Genomic DNA, 13,157 nt, shown 5'->3' on the forward strand with positions numbered 1-13,157 from the left:
GACAGGTCCCGGGGGACTTGGGTGTATTTCTTTTTGGATCATTGGTTAAGAGACTAGTAAGGTTAAGAAACTTGGGAGTTTGACCATGGTCAATATAGGGTCAAGACGACCTCTTTTCAGTATTTTGAGTACGCGAGCAGGTCCGTAACGTATTTTATGATTGAAATTCATATATGGTTTGTGTCCGGGAGGTTTGGGATGAGTTTCGGATGGTTAAACGAATCAAAATTTGGACTTAAACAGCTGCTAAAAATTTCTGATGCTGGAAAAATCGAAGCCATGAAAAATCAAGGTCATGAAAAAATCGAGGTCATGAAAAAAATCGAGATCATGGAAATCGAGGTCATAAAAACCGAGGACCGAAGGTCGAGGGCCTGGACAGAACTGTGAGTTATAAAGCAGGGGACTTTGTCCCATTTTCCATTTTTATCAAATTGGAGCTTTGGGAGAGGCGATTTTTGGGAGATTTTCAAAGAAAATATCGGGGTAAGTGTTCTTAACTCAATTATGGTTAGATTATCCGAATCCATCATTTGTTTTCACCATTTAATTAGTGTTTTGAGATTGAAATTTAGGAAAATTTTAAAAATCTCATAGAAACGAATTTTTGAGATTTCGGCGTCGATTCAGAGTCGGATTTGAGTGAAACTGATATGGTTGGACTCGTAATTGAATGGGTTATCGGATTTTATGAGTTTCGTCGGATTCCGATATGTGGGCCCCACGCGCAATATTTGGAGTGTAATTTCAGATTTTTATGAAAAATTAGCATTTTCTTATGAAATTAGTTCCAATAAATTTTATTGACTGAATCGAATTATTTATGGTTAGATTCGAGGCGTTTGGAGGCCAATTCCGGAGACAAAGGCGTACCGGAGTACAAAATTACACGGTTTGATGTAAGTAACACTTCTAAACTTGATTCTGAGGGTATGAATTCCCGAATTTGGTATGATATAAATTGTTTGGAGGTGACACTCACGATAGGTGACGAACATGTGGACGTGCACCATATAAATTGTGTCTTGAATAAATCTTGTGCAGTTGTAAGATTAATGAATCATGTTATTACCTGAACATTCTCTACATGTTTGATAAATTAAGTTGAGACTCCTATTAAAGATCATGTTTAGGCTATGTGCCAATATTTTAGGACCCATGTGGTCGTGTTGCTGTTGAATTAATTGTTCAAAAATATACATTTCATACTCAGTAATAATTGTCCATTATGAGGAAATTTATGGGATTGAGCTGCGTAATGCAGCAGGCCATAATGACTTTATACATCATTATTATATGGATCGGGGCTGTCCGCCTGCAGGAGGCCTTATTGGCTTTACTATTTTGTGGATCGGGGTTGTCCGCCTGCAGCAGGCTTTATAGGCTTTATTATTATGCGGATCGGGACTACCCACCTGCAGTAGGCCATAAAGGCTTTATATCACGCTTGGGCTGAATGAGCTATTCCGGAGTCTGTACACACCCTCAGTGAGCGTAGATAATTATGCATATTCGGGATGGATTTCCCAGGGCATGGACTTGCCTTACTTATTTATATTGTAATGAGTTTACCGGGGCATGGATCTTGTCCGTATCATTTATATTTGGGGATAAATTATTCCAGTGCTGGATTGGCCTTATACGGTACTGGGTGACTGACTGTCAGTCGATGTGTATTTATATACGGGTTGGAACAACCTGGGCTGGATTGGCCATAAATAGTACCGAGTGACCGAATAATTTGTGACCAGTATTTACATGAGGTCTTTCTACCGAGATGTCATATTTCTCATATCATGCAGTATTGATCTATTTCACTTGTACTGAGTTTAACTATTGAACTTGAAAGCATGCCTACATTTTTGTACCATTATTTATACTGGAATGTACCTGCGGAGCTCGTCACTACTTTCAGCCCAGAGGTTAATTTTGTTATTTATTGAGTTGGTTGTACTCATACTACACTCTGCACCTCGTGTGCAGATCCAGGTACTTCCGGATACGGCGGTTGCCAGATTTGAGGATTTATCTGTTGGCGACTATCAAGGTAGCTGCTTGGTGTCCGCAGACCTTGACTCTCTTTCCTTTCAGTTATTGTATTGTTCTATATTTTCAGACAGTGTTCTTATCCGTCAGACTTTGTATTATTTAGATGCTTATGTACTCAGTGACACCGGATTTTGGGAGTGTTTATATCTGTATTGTGAGACTTCTTCCACTGAATTTAAATATTATGTTTTCAAACTTAAAAGAAATTGTGGTTTATTGAGGTTGTCAGCTTGCCTAGTATTGAGATAGGCGCAATCACGACAGGTTAGGATTTTGGGTCGTGCATGATTCTTCAGATATTACCATGATATTGACCTTTCATTACTTGCCTCGCATCCTTTTGAATGTTTAAGTTTTCTTGATATTAACTACATAATTCAATTTTATCATTCAGATCTACTGATTAAGGATTATTATTTCCTGTATTTAGTAGGCGAATACTAGATTAGTCTCACCAGTTATTAGTGGTTCCAGGGAGATCATCTTAGCTTTCCGTGGATGTGTCTAACCAAAAAATGATATTCCTTTTGCTTTTGGTCCTTAACCATCCAAAGTTGTTAAGGTATTTTCAATTGAAACTTTCATTTTTGTATTTCTTCTTTCAAGATACTAAAGACTTCCCTTTTTTAAGTTTCTTCTTAAAAATATTGCGTTCAATGTTGTGGGATCCAGAAGGAAACACGAAGGGTAAAACTTCATGATAAAAGCAAGATTCGCCAAAAATACTAGATCCAAAGAGATGTCTAATTTTACTAATTGAGGAAATTTATCTGTTTATCTTCTCCATACTTATAAAATGTCATGGGATTTTAATTTATCTTTTTTGTTTATTATGTGTATATGTTTTCTCTACTGGAAGATTTGAAAAATATTACAACGACTCAATTTTTTCTTTGTCGAGTCTTCCTAATATTATCATTTGACAGCGACTTTTCTACATGATTGCATTTACTTGCATTTTGATCTTCACATTCAATATGTCTGAGAATTTGAGATTTGTGGAGATAGAGACGCTTCCTAAATGGTTCAAACAAGTCCCACCTTGAGAGACACTCTTGAAACAGTCATAGATAAAACACTAATTGAAAGAAATGATAAACATGGACATGAAAATGCAATTTTTGCTCTATGATGCTGACCTAAAGTATAGTTATATCTTATTCATGAGGACTTTCACAATGAAAAGGTTACATTACTTGATATGTGTTAAATACGGAATAGGTGATCCTTGCAGCCAATACAATATAACTTTTCTTGGTTGTATGTTGTCAAAATAGGATTTTAGCAGTCATGAGTCTCTTTGATTATGTTATTGGCTAATGTAGTATCTAGATATATGTACATGGTGACTGAACATATTGATTCTTTTGATAAATTGTTGACTTAATGATTAGATTCTTGAAGCTCAAATAAGAATTCACTACTTTATTGACTTACCAATTAGAATGTCTTCGACTTAGATCCGATGGACTTGGAAATTTTGCTCTATGTTGCAAGATCTGTCATAAAAACTTGAAGAGGTGCCTTCCACTTATGTAATTTTGTATCTTCTGTCTATTTATTTGGTTATTAATCTTTTTCAGCAGAATCCAATTTATTTGATATATTTTGGAACATATCAGTAGCACAAATGCGCCTCTAATTTGTATTTACACATTCTCAGAAGGATTTTTCTTTCAATACGTGCACCTAATCTTTTTGCGGGAATTGTAAGCCACTTTCTGATGAAGGCTTAAAGGATTTTGCTTCTCTGTGTTGAAAATTTTCAAGATTTTTATGTTAATGCGCTATTGATATGCAAGACTTTGTATGAATATACAGTGATCGGTACAAAATACTAAAGGAGATTGGCTTTTAAGGAAAGTATTTCGACTTGAACGATAACCGTTTCGAAGGACGAATTCCTCCCACGCTTGGCAATTTTTCAAACATTGTGGAAATGTTAAGTGCACTTTGAGTTGTCATTGTCAGTATGTGGGTTTCTTTTTTTTTTTTTTTTTTTATCCAGAGCTAAATATGATTTGTCATCGTTCACTTTAATTCAGATTGATTTCCTAAGTTCAAGTATATGTGATGTAGCTTGAATGATTATTTCTATGATTGATAAATAATTTGCTTCGTTCTGCGTCTTCCCTAAGCATCAGACTTCTTCGGTTTTTGCAAATCAATGTTTGAGACGTTTGATTTACATGGCATGTATTGGACTTTTTAAGTTTTTGTGTTTTCACGTTTGAGAGTTTGAGTTTACATCACCTTGTAAACAAAGAATATTTGTAACATTTGAAGTCATTTTACAGTCCAAGTTCTAAGAATCATGCTTAATTGTTATCTCTTGGTTACAGTTTTATGTTGCTTGAAATTAAGCAATGACCAATCATATTAGAATATGTATCTGCAAAATCATCAATATTCTGATGATATGTATTGGTCCAGACTGAAACCAATTCAAGGATTGAAAAGAAAAAAGAAATCGTCATATGCCTGAAAATGTAAAATGTCGAGCCCGTGCTTTACACGGGCTAAATCTATCTAGTGTATTATATAGATAAGGAGAGATGGTCGACCATGGGGCAAAATTATCATTTTTCTCAAAGGAAAAAGTTCTTGTATCTAACTCCATCTCTTCCGACCTTTTTTTATTCCTCATCCTCCATACACGACATGGGTCTAGAAACATCTTCCGACTTCTATCTCTTCTGTTCCAACACATCAGAGGAGTACTTCAGTTCTCTTTCTTCAAACTTTCAACTATAACTTTTTTCATCTTCTTATTTATCTATTAAATTTCAGGTATCATTCTCTCAATCTTTGCTCTCATCTTTTTCTTTCTTTGTTTCTTTTTGATCTGTTTAACTATTTCTAATTTCAGGGATGAATTTCCTTGAATTTCGTGTTTTTCAACCAGATGATGAGGAATCACCATTTTAAGGGTTATTCTCCGTCCAATTTCATTGTTGTTGCCTTCTTCTCGCTGATTCGCCTCTATCTCTTCTTCTTATGGTATTGACATTTATTATTCTGCTAACTTAAAAACAAAAGGAATATTTAGTTTTACTCCTAATGCATGTTGTTCTTCCGTTTCTTTACCTTTTTTTCTTTCTTTTTGTATATTTTATATTTTCATGAATTGTGAATCGCGAATATGTTTCCAGGTTCTTCATAACTGCCTCTTTGCACACCTCTCACTCTCCATAGCCGAGGGAAAAAAAAACTGGAACTCATGATAACCCAATTTTAATAAAGCACTAAAATTGGTGTATGGGTTGAGATTGACATAAATTGAATAAATTAAGTCGAATAACTATAGAAAAAAAATTTGTGCATGTGAATTTTTATTGACAGATTTTATTCATCATCTCGTATCTTAGGAAGGGTTAATAAGGCTTAAGATGATTTGGGAACTCTTCTTAGAAGTTGTGTTCGAGCAACATCTGTTTGTTTGAATTTAAATTCGTTTATCTGGCTAGGAATTTAAGGAATAAGGAAGGTATTTTAAAGGGCATGTAATGAGATTGCTTTATATGATGACTCATTATTGTTAGAGGGATTTGAAAGTAAAAGAATGGAGGAGTAACAACTTGTTTGGATAATTGTTACCCATTGTATCGTATTGTATTGTTATCCTAAAACAATATTTGTTTTGATTGTCTATTTAAAATTGATTGTATCGTATTGTTAAATTCATTGTTCCGGAATAACCAAAAGTTCCATTTTGTGAAACAACCGATTTGGTGTGGTGCGATCGTTTCCTATTTTCATTTCTAATTATGTCCTTACTTATTACTTCATAATTCTATTTTATCATTTAATTTTTTTTTATTTTAACTCCAAATCTCCAACATATTTACCTACTTTGTCTTCTTCCATCTTTTCTAGAGTTGGTTTGCCTCGTTCTTTTTATTATCCAAGTCTCCGTTCAATTCTTTGTCTCTTTTCACCGTTTTAACTTTTTTTGGTGTTTCTAATATTAGTTAACTTTTTTTTTCCAGGTTTTTGCTCTTGTTTCCAAGCTACGTAATTAATGATAAATTAGTAGAAAGAGGTTTTCTTAAATTATTTTTATGTGTAATTCTTGATAAATTTTATTTAAAATAATTGCGGGTATTTTAGTGAACTTATCGGTTACAGTACTGTACGATACAGCCAAATCAACAACAAAAATATTATTTAACAACAACAAACGGTATAATCTATTCAAACGTTGTATCCATAAAATAATACAATACAATACAATACAGTACAAAATAATACATTATAAAACGATGGGTAACAATGATCCAAACATAGTATAAGTAGTAGAGTACTGAGGATTGATAGAGATTGTATGAACTTGCAACAGTATGCAACAACTTTGAGAAACAGACGAGGGGTGGAGATGTAAGGGCGTGTATAAAAGGAGATCTGAGCCAAGGATGTAACTTAATTTATTTATTTTACTTTTTATTCCCTGTTTGTTGGCATTTGCTAATATAATGTGTATTCAACAATAAAGTATAGTTGTTTGTCTTATTGAGAATTCTGATTATCCCATCTTTAAGCTTAAATGGTCTTATTATCAGTTGATGTGTTCATGTAGCTAGGTACTAAATCAGCATATGCTATCTTCACCTATTCTTTTTTATTGTTTTCCACTTTTATGCAATTTCATTGGAATATTATTTAAGTTTATATTTTGTTTAGATATTTTGACCGAAAGTACAAGTGACATATTGATCTTGCCATCTTGGATACTTGGCTGTCTGATTCACTTGGTTACTTTTTGATAGTTGGTTTGTTCTTTTGTTAGTTCAGCACACGAATGCACATGAGTTATCAGGTTTGTGTATTTATCAAAGGAAAATATTATTGCGTTCCTACATGCACTATGCTTTTACATACATATAGTATGTATAAAAAACATTCTTCCATGATGATTACTTTTAACATTTGTAAATTAAAACTATTATAGAGAACCCCAAAAAGGATTATTTTCAAGGTCATGGAAGCGTACTCAAAGGTCCTCCTCCATCACTTCAAGTGGCAAAGGTTGTGAACTATGTGTCTTGGTACACTTCTTTCTATACCTCAAGGCCTCAACATGTTGTTCTCCACTTCTTTTTTGGGTATAAGTTATTTTCTCCATGTTTATGATTATCATTGTGATTATTGATGGTAAGGCCTAGCAGCTGCATTCAGTTACTTGAATCAACTGCTTACATTTGTGCTTTTAATATATTTCATCGCTTTCATACTGTACTTACAAGTTTAATGATCAGCTATATTCTTTTAATAGTATGGAACATATGGTGACTAAATCTAGCATGCAAAATTTTTTTCTCCTTTTTAGAAAAGATAGTATTCTAATGCATGAAATAACTAGTGATCGAGGAGGTTTTATATTCATATCTGAAAGTTCTAGCTTTGATGTTGCTTATTATTTGTGACTACAAGAGTTTTTTTAATTTTCATTTGGCTAGATAGGTAGGGTGATTTTTGATACAATAGCATGTAGTAGTATTATCTTTCGGAATTAAATACTTCATAAAATTATACTATTGTTAGATATTGAGTTTTATTTGTGAGTTGAAGTACAATAACTCTTTAGCACACTGTATTGTTACCATGAGATATTTTTTGTTCTATGAGTTCATCTACTAAGATTAAGGACAAATAAAACAAGGAATCAAGGATAGTTTTGCATGAGTATTGTAGAGTATATTTGGTAACTGTGACATGGTATAACTTTGTTTGTTTCCTTGATTTATAAGTCTTTGCAAATTACATATAAAAATGCACTTATAAAAAAGTACAGTTTATGCAAAAGCGGTGACAGGAACAAACCAAAAATTTGAGAAAGAAAAATATATATATATATATTACCTAGGCTGAGTGTCATTTCAAATATAAGGTGTTCTTGCAGATAGAGTAACACAAAATCGTCAATGGTACTTGGCTGAGAAGTTCGTTGATTAACTTTTGATTGGGAAGTAATAGAGTAAGTACCATCTTGAGCTAACTATATCTTGAATAAAATTTTATGTTTGTTTATATCTTCTCCAATATTTCGTGAACTCTAAATTATTTTCATTTATTGACTCTGGTAGAAGCTGATCATTCATCAAAGGGAGATTCAAAAGAACTCCATGACCGAGGTATGTATTGGTTCTTGAGCACTACCAGCTCACTGAATATATTTAAATATAAAAAATGTGCTATATTGCAATTGTCCTGAAGAGTTTGTACTTGAATTAACCCATATACTCAGTTCCCTTTGGATATTTGGCTTATGGAACTTCAGTTTGATACTTTATGTGATAAATACAATAAATAAATCATTTTATCAATGTCGTGAAGCAAAGAAGAAACTTTCGAATTAAAGTCTAAAAAAATTGAGAAAAGCAAAGTGGATCACTTTTTTATATTTCCCTTTTCTTGATGAGCAATCAAAAAATTTTATATTGACAAAGCTCCCACTAAGATAATGTTGGAATAACATAAGAGAAATATTAATATCAGTCCATATTTATTTATGCAGTAATGACAAAAAATGTATCGATATATTTACTTCATATCCGTGTATGTTCTTTATAACGAATGGACTTTTTGTGTTATTTGGTAGTCATATGATTTTAATGTATTTTTTTCTTTAATTGAGGGCAAGTAAATGTATTGACCAACTTTTCTGGACATTATTTGCATTTTATATAGTTGTCGGCATTAGCTTATCAAAGAAAACATAAGGCTTCGAATTTATTTTTCGTTAATTCTTAAGTGGTTAATCTCAAGGATAGGAAGATCCTATATTGTTTTAATAAAAGATTAGATTTCCGATGCATCTTTAGATTGTAGTAATAGTGTCTTGACAACTTACTTTGTGCCCTCCACTCTAAAGGGCCATAACTCGATTCTTACTCCGAGTAGTTTGTTTACAGATTGGTTTGTGTATATGCTCTCTCTCTCTCTCTCTCACACACACACACACAAACATACGCGCATGCATATGCACACACACATGTCTTTATGTCATGATATTTTTCAATTCTTGCTATGGGACATTTATCAGTTAATGTTTTCTATCTCAAAAATGTTTGACTTCTTATTTCTCTTTTCGGAACAGGATAAGAAGTTATGTGAAGAGTACCCAATAGTAGATGTTTCCAGTAAACTATGTTATCTCTTTTGTTCATAGTGCAAATACATTTGGTTGATTACGTAGCATAGGATGGTGGGTAGGGAATGGAGAGCAAATACATTTGGTTGATTACGTAGCTTGAGTTTGATTTTGTATATAAAGGGAGTAGAAGAAAAGGAAATATTTGCTCAGTTTCAGTAAGTCTAGGGAGACAATATACATTGTTCTATGTTTGTCACTATTTTCCAAGGTTAGCATTGTGCTTCATCTTTGTGAACTTATGTCTATTCTAAATCATTTATAGTTTTTTAGGATCACCATGTGAATGCAAGATTATACACTAACAAAACGACATTAAAATTCAAAATGTTGGGCCATACCCATCTAGTACAAAGATATAGACTAGTTTGTGACAATTCATTCATGTGTTTCTGGTATGTTCTTGCCATCGAGGAAAACAAAACAATGTGTTTCTCATGATGGTATATACTCATTAATATACCATATGCGGTGGGTCCCGTGTTGTGCACGAGCCAATGTTTTCATTTGAAAATCCAAAATTTTATTTGAGTAAAAGTTGAAACTCTAGTATAGTGGCTATTTTCAAAGACGACAGAAAAATTGGACGTTATTTTCGGAGATTTTGCATCTATAGCTCACAATTTAACTTATACTCACTTTAGAAAAAAATTTATAAGTCTATCCACTTTACGATTAATTTCAGACTTATCGGGTCTGAAGTTAAAAAAAATAGTTTGAAGTGAAAAAATTGCACTTCAAATGCACTTAAAGGCCAAATAGGTCAGAACTACAACCAATGATTTATGCACTTGAGGCCAATAAGTTTGAAGTAAAAAAATTGCACTCCAGATGCACTTAAGGACAAATAGGTCTGAAGTACAACCAATGGTTTCATGCATTTAAGACCAATAAGTTTGAAGTGACAAAATTGTACTTCAGATGCATTTAAAGGCCAAATAGGTCTGAAGTGCAACCAACGTTTAAACATAATCTGGTTCTTCGAATTTTTATAATCCAGCATATGATCTAATACCTAAATCTAATCCAAATGAGCTCAAATTTGAAAAATAACCTCTAAATATCATCAAGAACAAACTCCAATCATCAATTTGTCAAAACAACAATAAATCTAACGAACCCATTTTTGCAATTAAGAAAATGAAGCAGAAGAAACACTAAGCAATAGTAAAAATAAAGCGCCACAATAGCTCACCATTGTAAAACATCATAAACTACCTTAAAGTATGTTCATAAACATCACATAAAATTACGGTCACCCGAATAAAAAGGAGGAGGAGAAAAAGGTCTGAAGTTGTTTAAATTTTGGGTAGTAGATAAAAAAAAAAAAATTAAAAATGGGTATAGGTTAAATGGGGGCGACCAAATAGGGTGCCCCTACAATTTTTACTATTTCTACTTTCTTATTTTGATTTGTGCTTATATAAACCATTAGTATTCTGGACCCTCTAACACAACTAATCTAAATTCTCAGTCGGGCAAGACCCATTTAAGGGGAAGCACCCCCTACTAGGGTGTACAAACCGAACCGGAAAATCGGATCAAATCGATAAGTCAAACCAAACCGATTAAAAAACCAGACTAGATTTGGTTTGATTTGGTTTGGTATTGAGTAAAAAAATCTGAACCAAGCCGACATATATATATATATATATAAGATTTTATATAGCATTTTCTTTAAAGATATCTAGAAATATTTGGAATTCTCTTACATGATATAATATTTAATAGAATATGAAGTGCTCCATATTTATTAACCTTAAATAATGGGTTGTATGACCACTTTCTTATCAGCATCAATCTTTTTGTTCTTGCATATTCATATGTCAAGATCTATTAAATTTTTATATCTTTTTCGAATTTGAAGTGATTATTACTATTATTTAGGTATCGTATTGATTTTTATGTTTAATTACTAAATTCGATTAACCTTAAAAGTGTACATCAACAAAAAAATTATTGTCACACGACTAAAAAGATAACTATCATGTGTTACTAAGTAAATTCTCCTATAAGAATATTTTAATAGATAATATATTTGTCAATTTTTTTAAATTTTTACTAAATATATATTTACTTATCAAAAGTTTAACAAAGTAAGATTGAAATAATATTTAAGTAACAAAAACCCGACAAAATCGAATCAATCCAAACCGATATAATTGGTTTGGTTTGATTTTGATAAAAATCGAACCAACCCGGTCCATTCCCTACCCCCTACTAAGAGTTTTTCCAATTTAGATCTCGAACTCGAAATTTACGGTTAAGAGTAAAAAAGATATTATCCATCCCCGCACAACCCTTGATAGTCTATAGAAAAATTTTAAGGAAAGCAGAAGATATAGAGATTACACTATTTTTTATGTTCTGATGTGTGTTTGCTTGTATTCCTTAACATAATACTACTAGTATCAAGTATTTTTTGGGTACTGTTCCTACATGATCTCTCCATTTCCTGGTGAGCAAAAGATCACAGTTTTAATTTTAAGTGTTACAAGAATCAAGATTATATCAAGAAGAACTAGGACCACAGCTTTATATGGAGTAGTTGGTTTCTTTCCATTATTTACTTTGTGAAAGAAAATCTATTAGTTACTCAATATGCCCTTCTTTTTATTTTATTTTAAATCGTATCATACTAAAAGTAAGAAGCTCCTACGTTCAAAGTCTAATTTCGATAATATTTTTTAAAATTTAAGTTACAATTTTGTCCCTAATAAAACAACTGATCTTTCACAAAATAATTACTCCCTCCGGTCCACAATAAGTGATCAATTTGTCTTTTTATTTTGGTCCAAAATAAGTGTTTATTTATATAATCAAGAAAAAATTCAATTTGTTTTTCCAAAATTATCCTTATGTATGTATCCCTAAAAAGTCTTTTACTCCTCACATTAACTATGCTGCAACATTTAATTAAGAATAATTTAATTACACTAACTATTTTTATCTAAAATTTTATATTTTCTTAATGGGCGTGCCCAAGACAAATTGGTAAGTTAAAAGTTCCTTTTTTCCCTAAAAATCTATTGCGGCTATCCTTGGCAAAAGCACTTCACGTTTTCCACAAGTAAGTTTTTGCTATATTATTATGCTTTGCCTAGATGATCTGGACAATTGAAGATTAGTAGAATAATGTATAAGCTATTTAACGTTTTCGCTTCCTTTTATTTATTTCTTCATTATTTTTTGTTTTTCTTAAAATAATCCCCCCCCCCCCACACACCCCTAGCTCCTTTCTTCAGTTGCATGTTTCACTTGAAAGTTTAGAAGCATTATTTTTCTTGTCTTTTTCCTTGTCAAAAATCCATGTACAAAATAGTTAATAATTTATCTGGATTAATAATTTAATTAACCCGTTTAAAAAGTGTATCATTTCACTTATTATTTGGTTAATTTTAATCCCTCTTTTGTTACTACGCGAGTTTAATAGATAAGCCGAAAGTTCCAATTTCTTGAAATATTAGCCTATATAGTGTGTAATGGATGTTAGATTTGCCACATGTTATACTTACACAATTATATAATTTATACTATTCAACTAATATTCTTTTGTCAAATTTATAGATGAAAGGAGTCATAATCTTGAATCAGACAAAGTGTTCTTGTACGTGCAACAATGATATCAATAAAACCCTTTTGATGTTAGTAACTATTAAATATCTCTATCACAAAAGATTACTATTCTTTTTGCAGCTTTACACTATAAAATTGATTATGATATACTAGCCACCCTAAAGAAGACCTATGTTGATCGAATTTCTATACAACTTTTACAAATTACTGCTTTCATTCGTCAACGGCTTCTTGATATGTATGCGGCTGTAAAAATAAAAAGGCTACAATTTCTTAAAGACAAAGGAGAAACTTCTAGACATGAAGTATTTGCAACCATAGCCGATGTTGTTCATATTCAAATGTAATCTACATGTTGAAATATATCAGTAAAAAAATTGTC

The 13,157-nt window shown here is 32.2% G+C and overlaps 1 long non-coding RNA gene across 7 annotated transcripts; it reads left to right on the top strand.

Moving 5' to 3' along the window:
• The first annotated feature begins 4,354 nt into the window (after positions 1–4,354).
• LOC107831745 (uncharacterized) lies at positions 4,355–9,427 on the top strand. Of its 7 annotated transcripts, none has more exons than XR_001658442.2 (5): positions 4,355–4,839; positions 4,919–5,049; positions 6,998–8,023; positions 8,133–8,180; positions 9,146–9,427. It is a non-coding gene; the product is annotated as an uncharacterized LOC107831745 (long non-coding RNA). The 7 variants fall into 7 exon arrangements; XR_001658440.2 differs by having other exon boundaries at positions 4,359–4,839; positions 4,919–6,865; XR_001658438.2 differs by having other exon boundaries at positions 4,368–4,839; positions 4,919–7,151; positions 7,949–8,023.
• The last annotated feature ends 3,730 nt before the right edge of the window (positions 9,428–13,157 follow it).

This window comes from Nicotiana tabacum, chromosome 9, assembly GCF_000715075.1.
Source record: "Nicotiana tabacum cultivar K326 chromosome 9, ASM71507v2, whole genome shotgun sequence".
Classification (NCBI taxonomy): Eukaryota; Viridiplantae; Streptophyta; class Magnoliopsida; order Solanales; family Solanaceae; genus Nicotiana; species Nicotiana tabacum.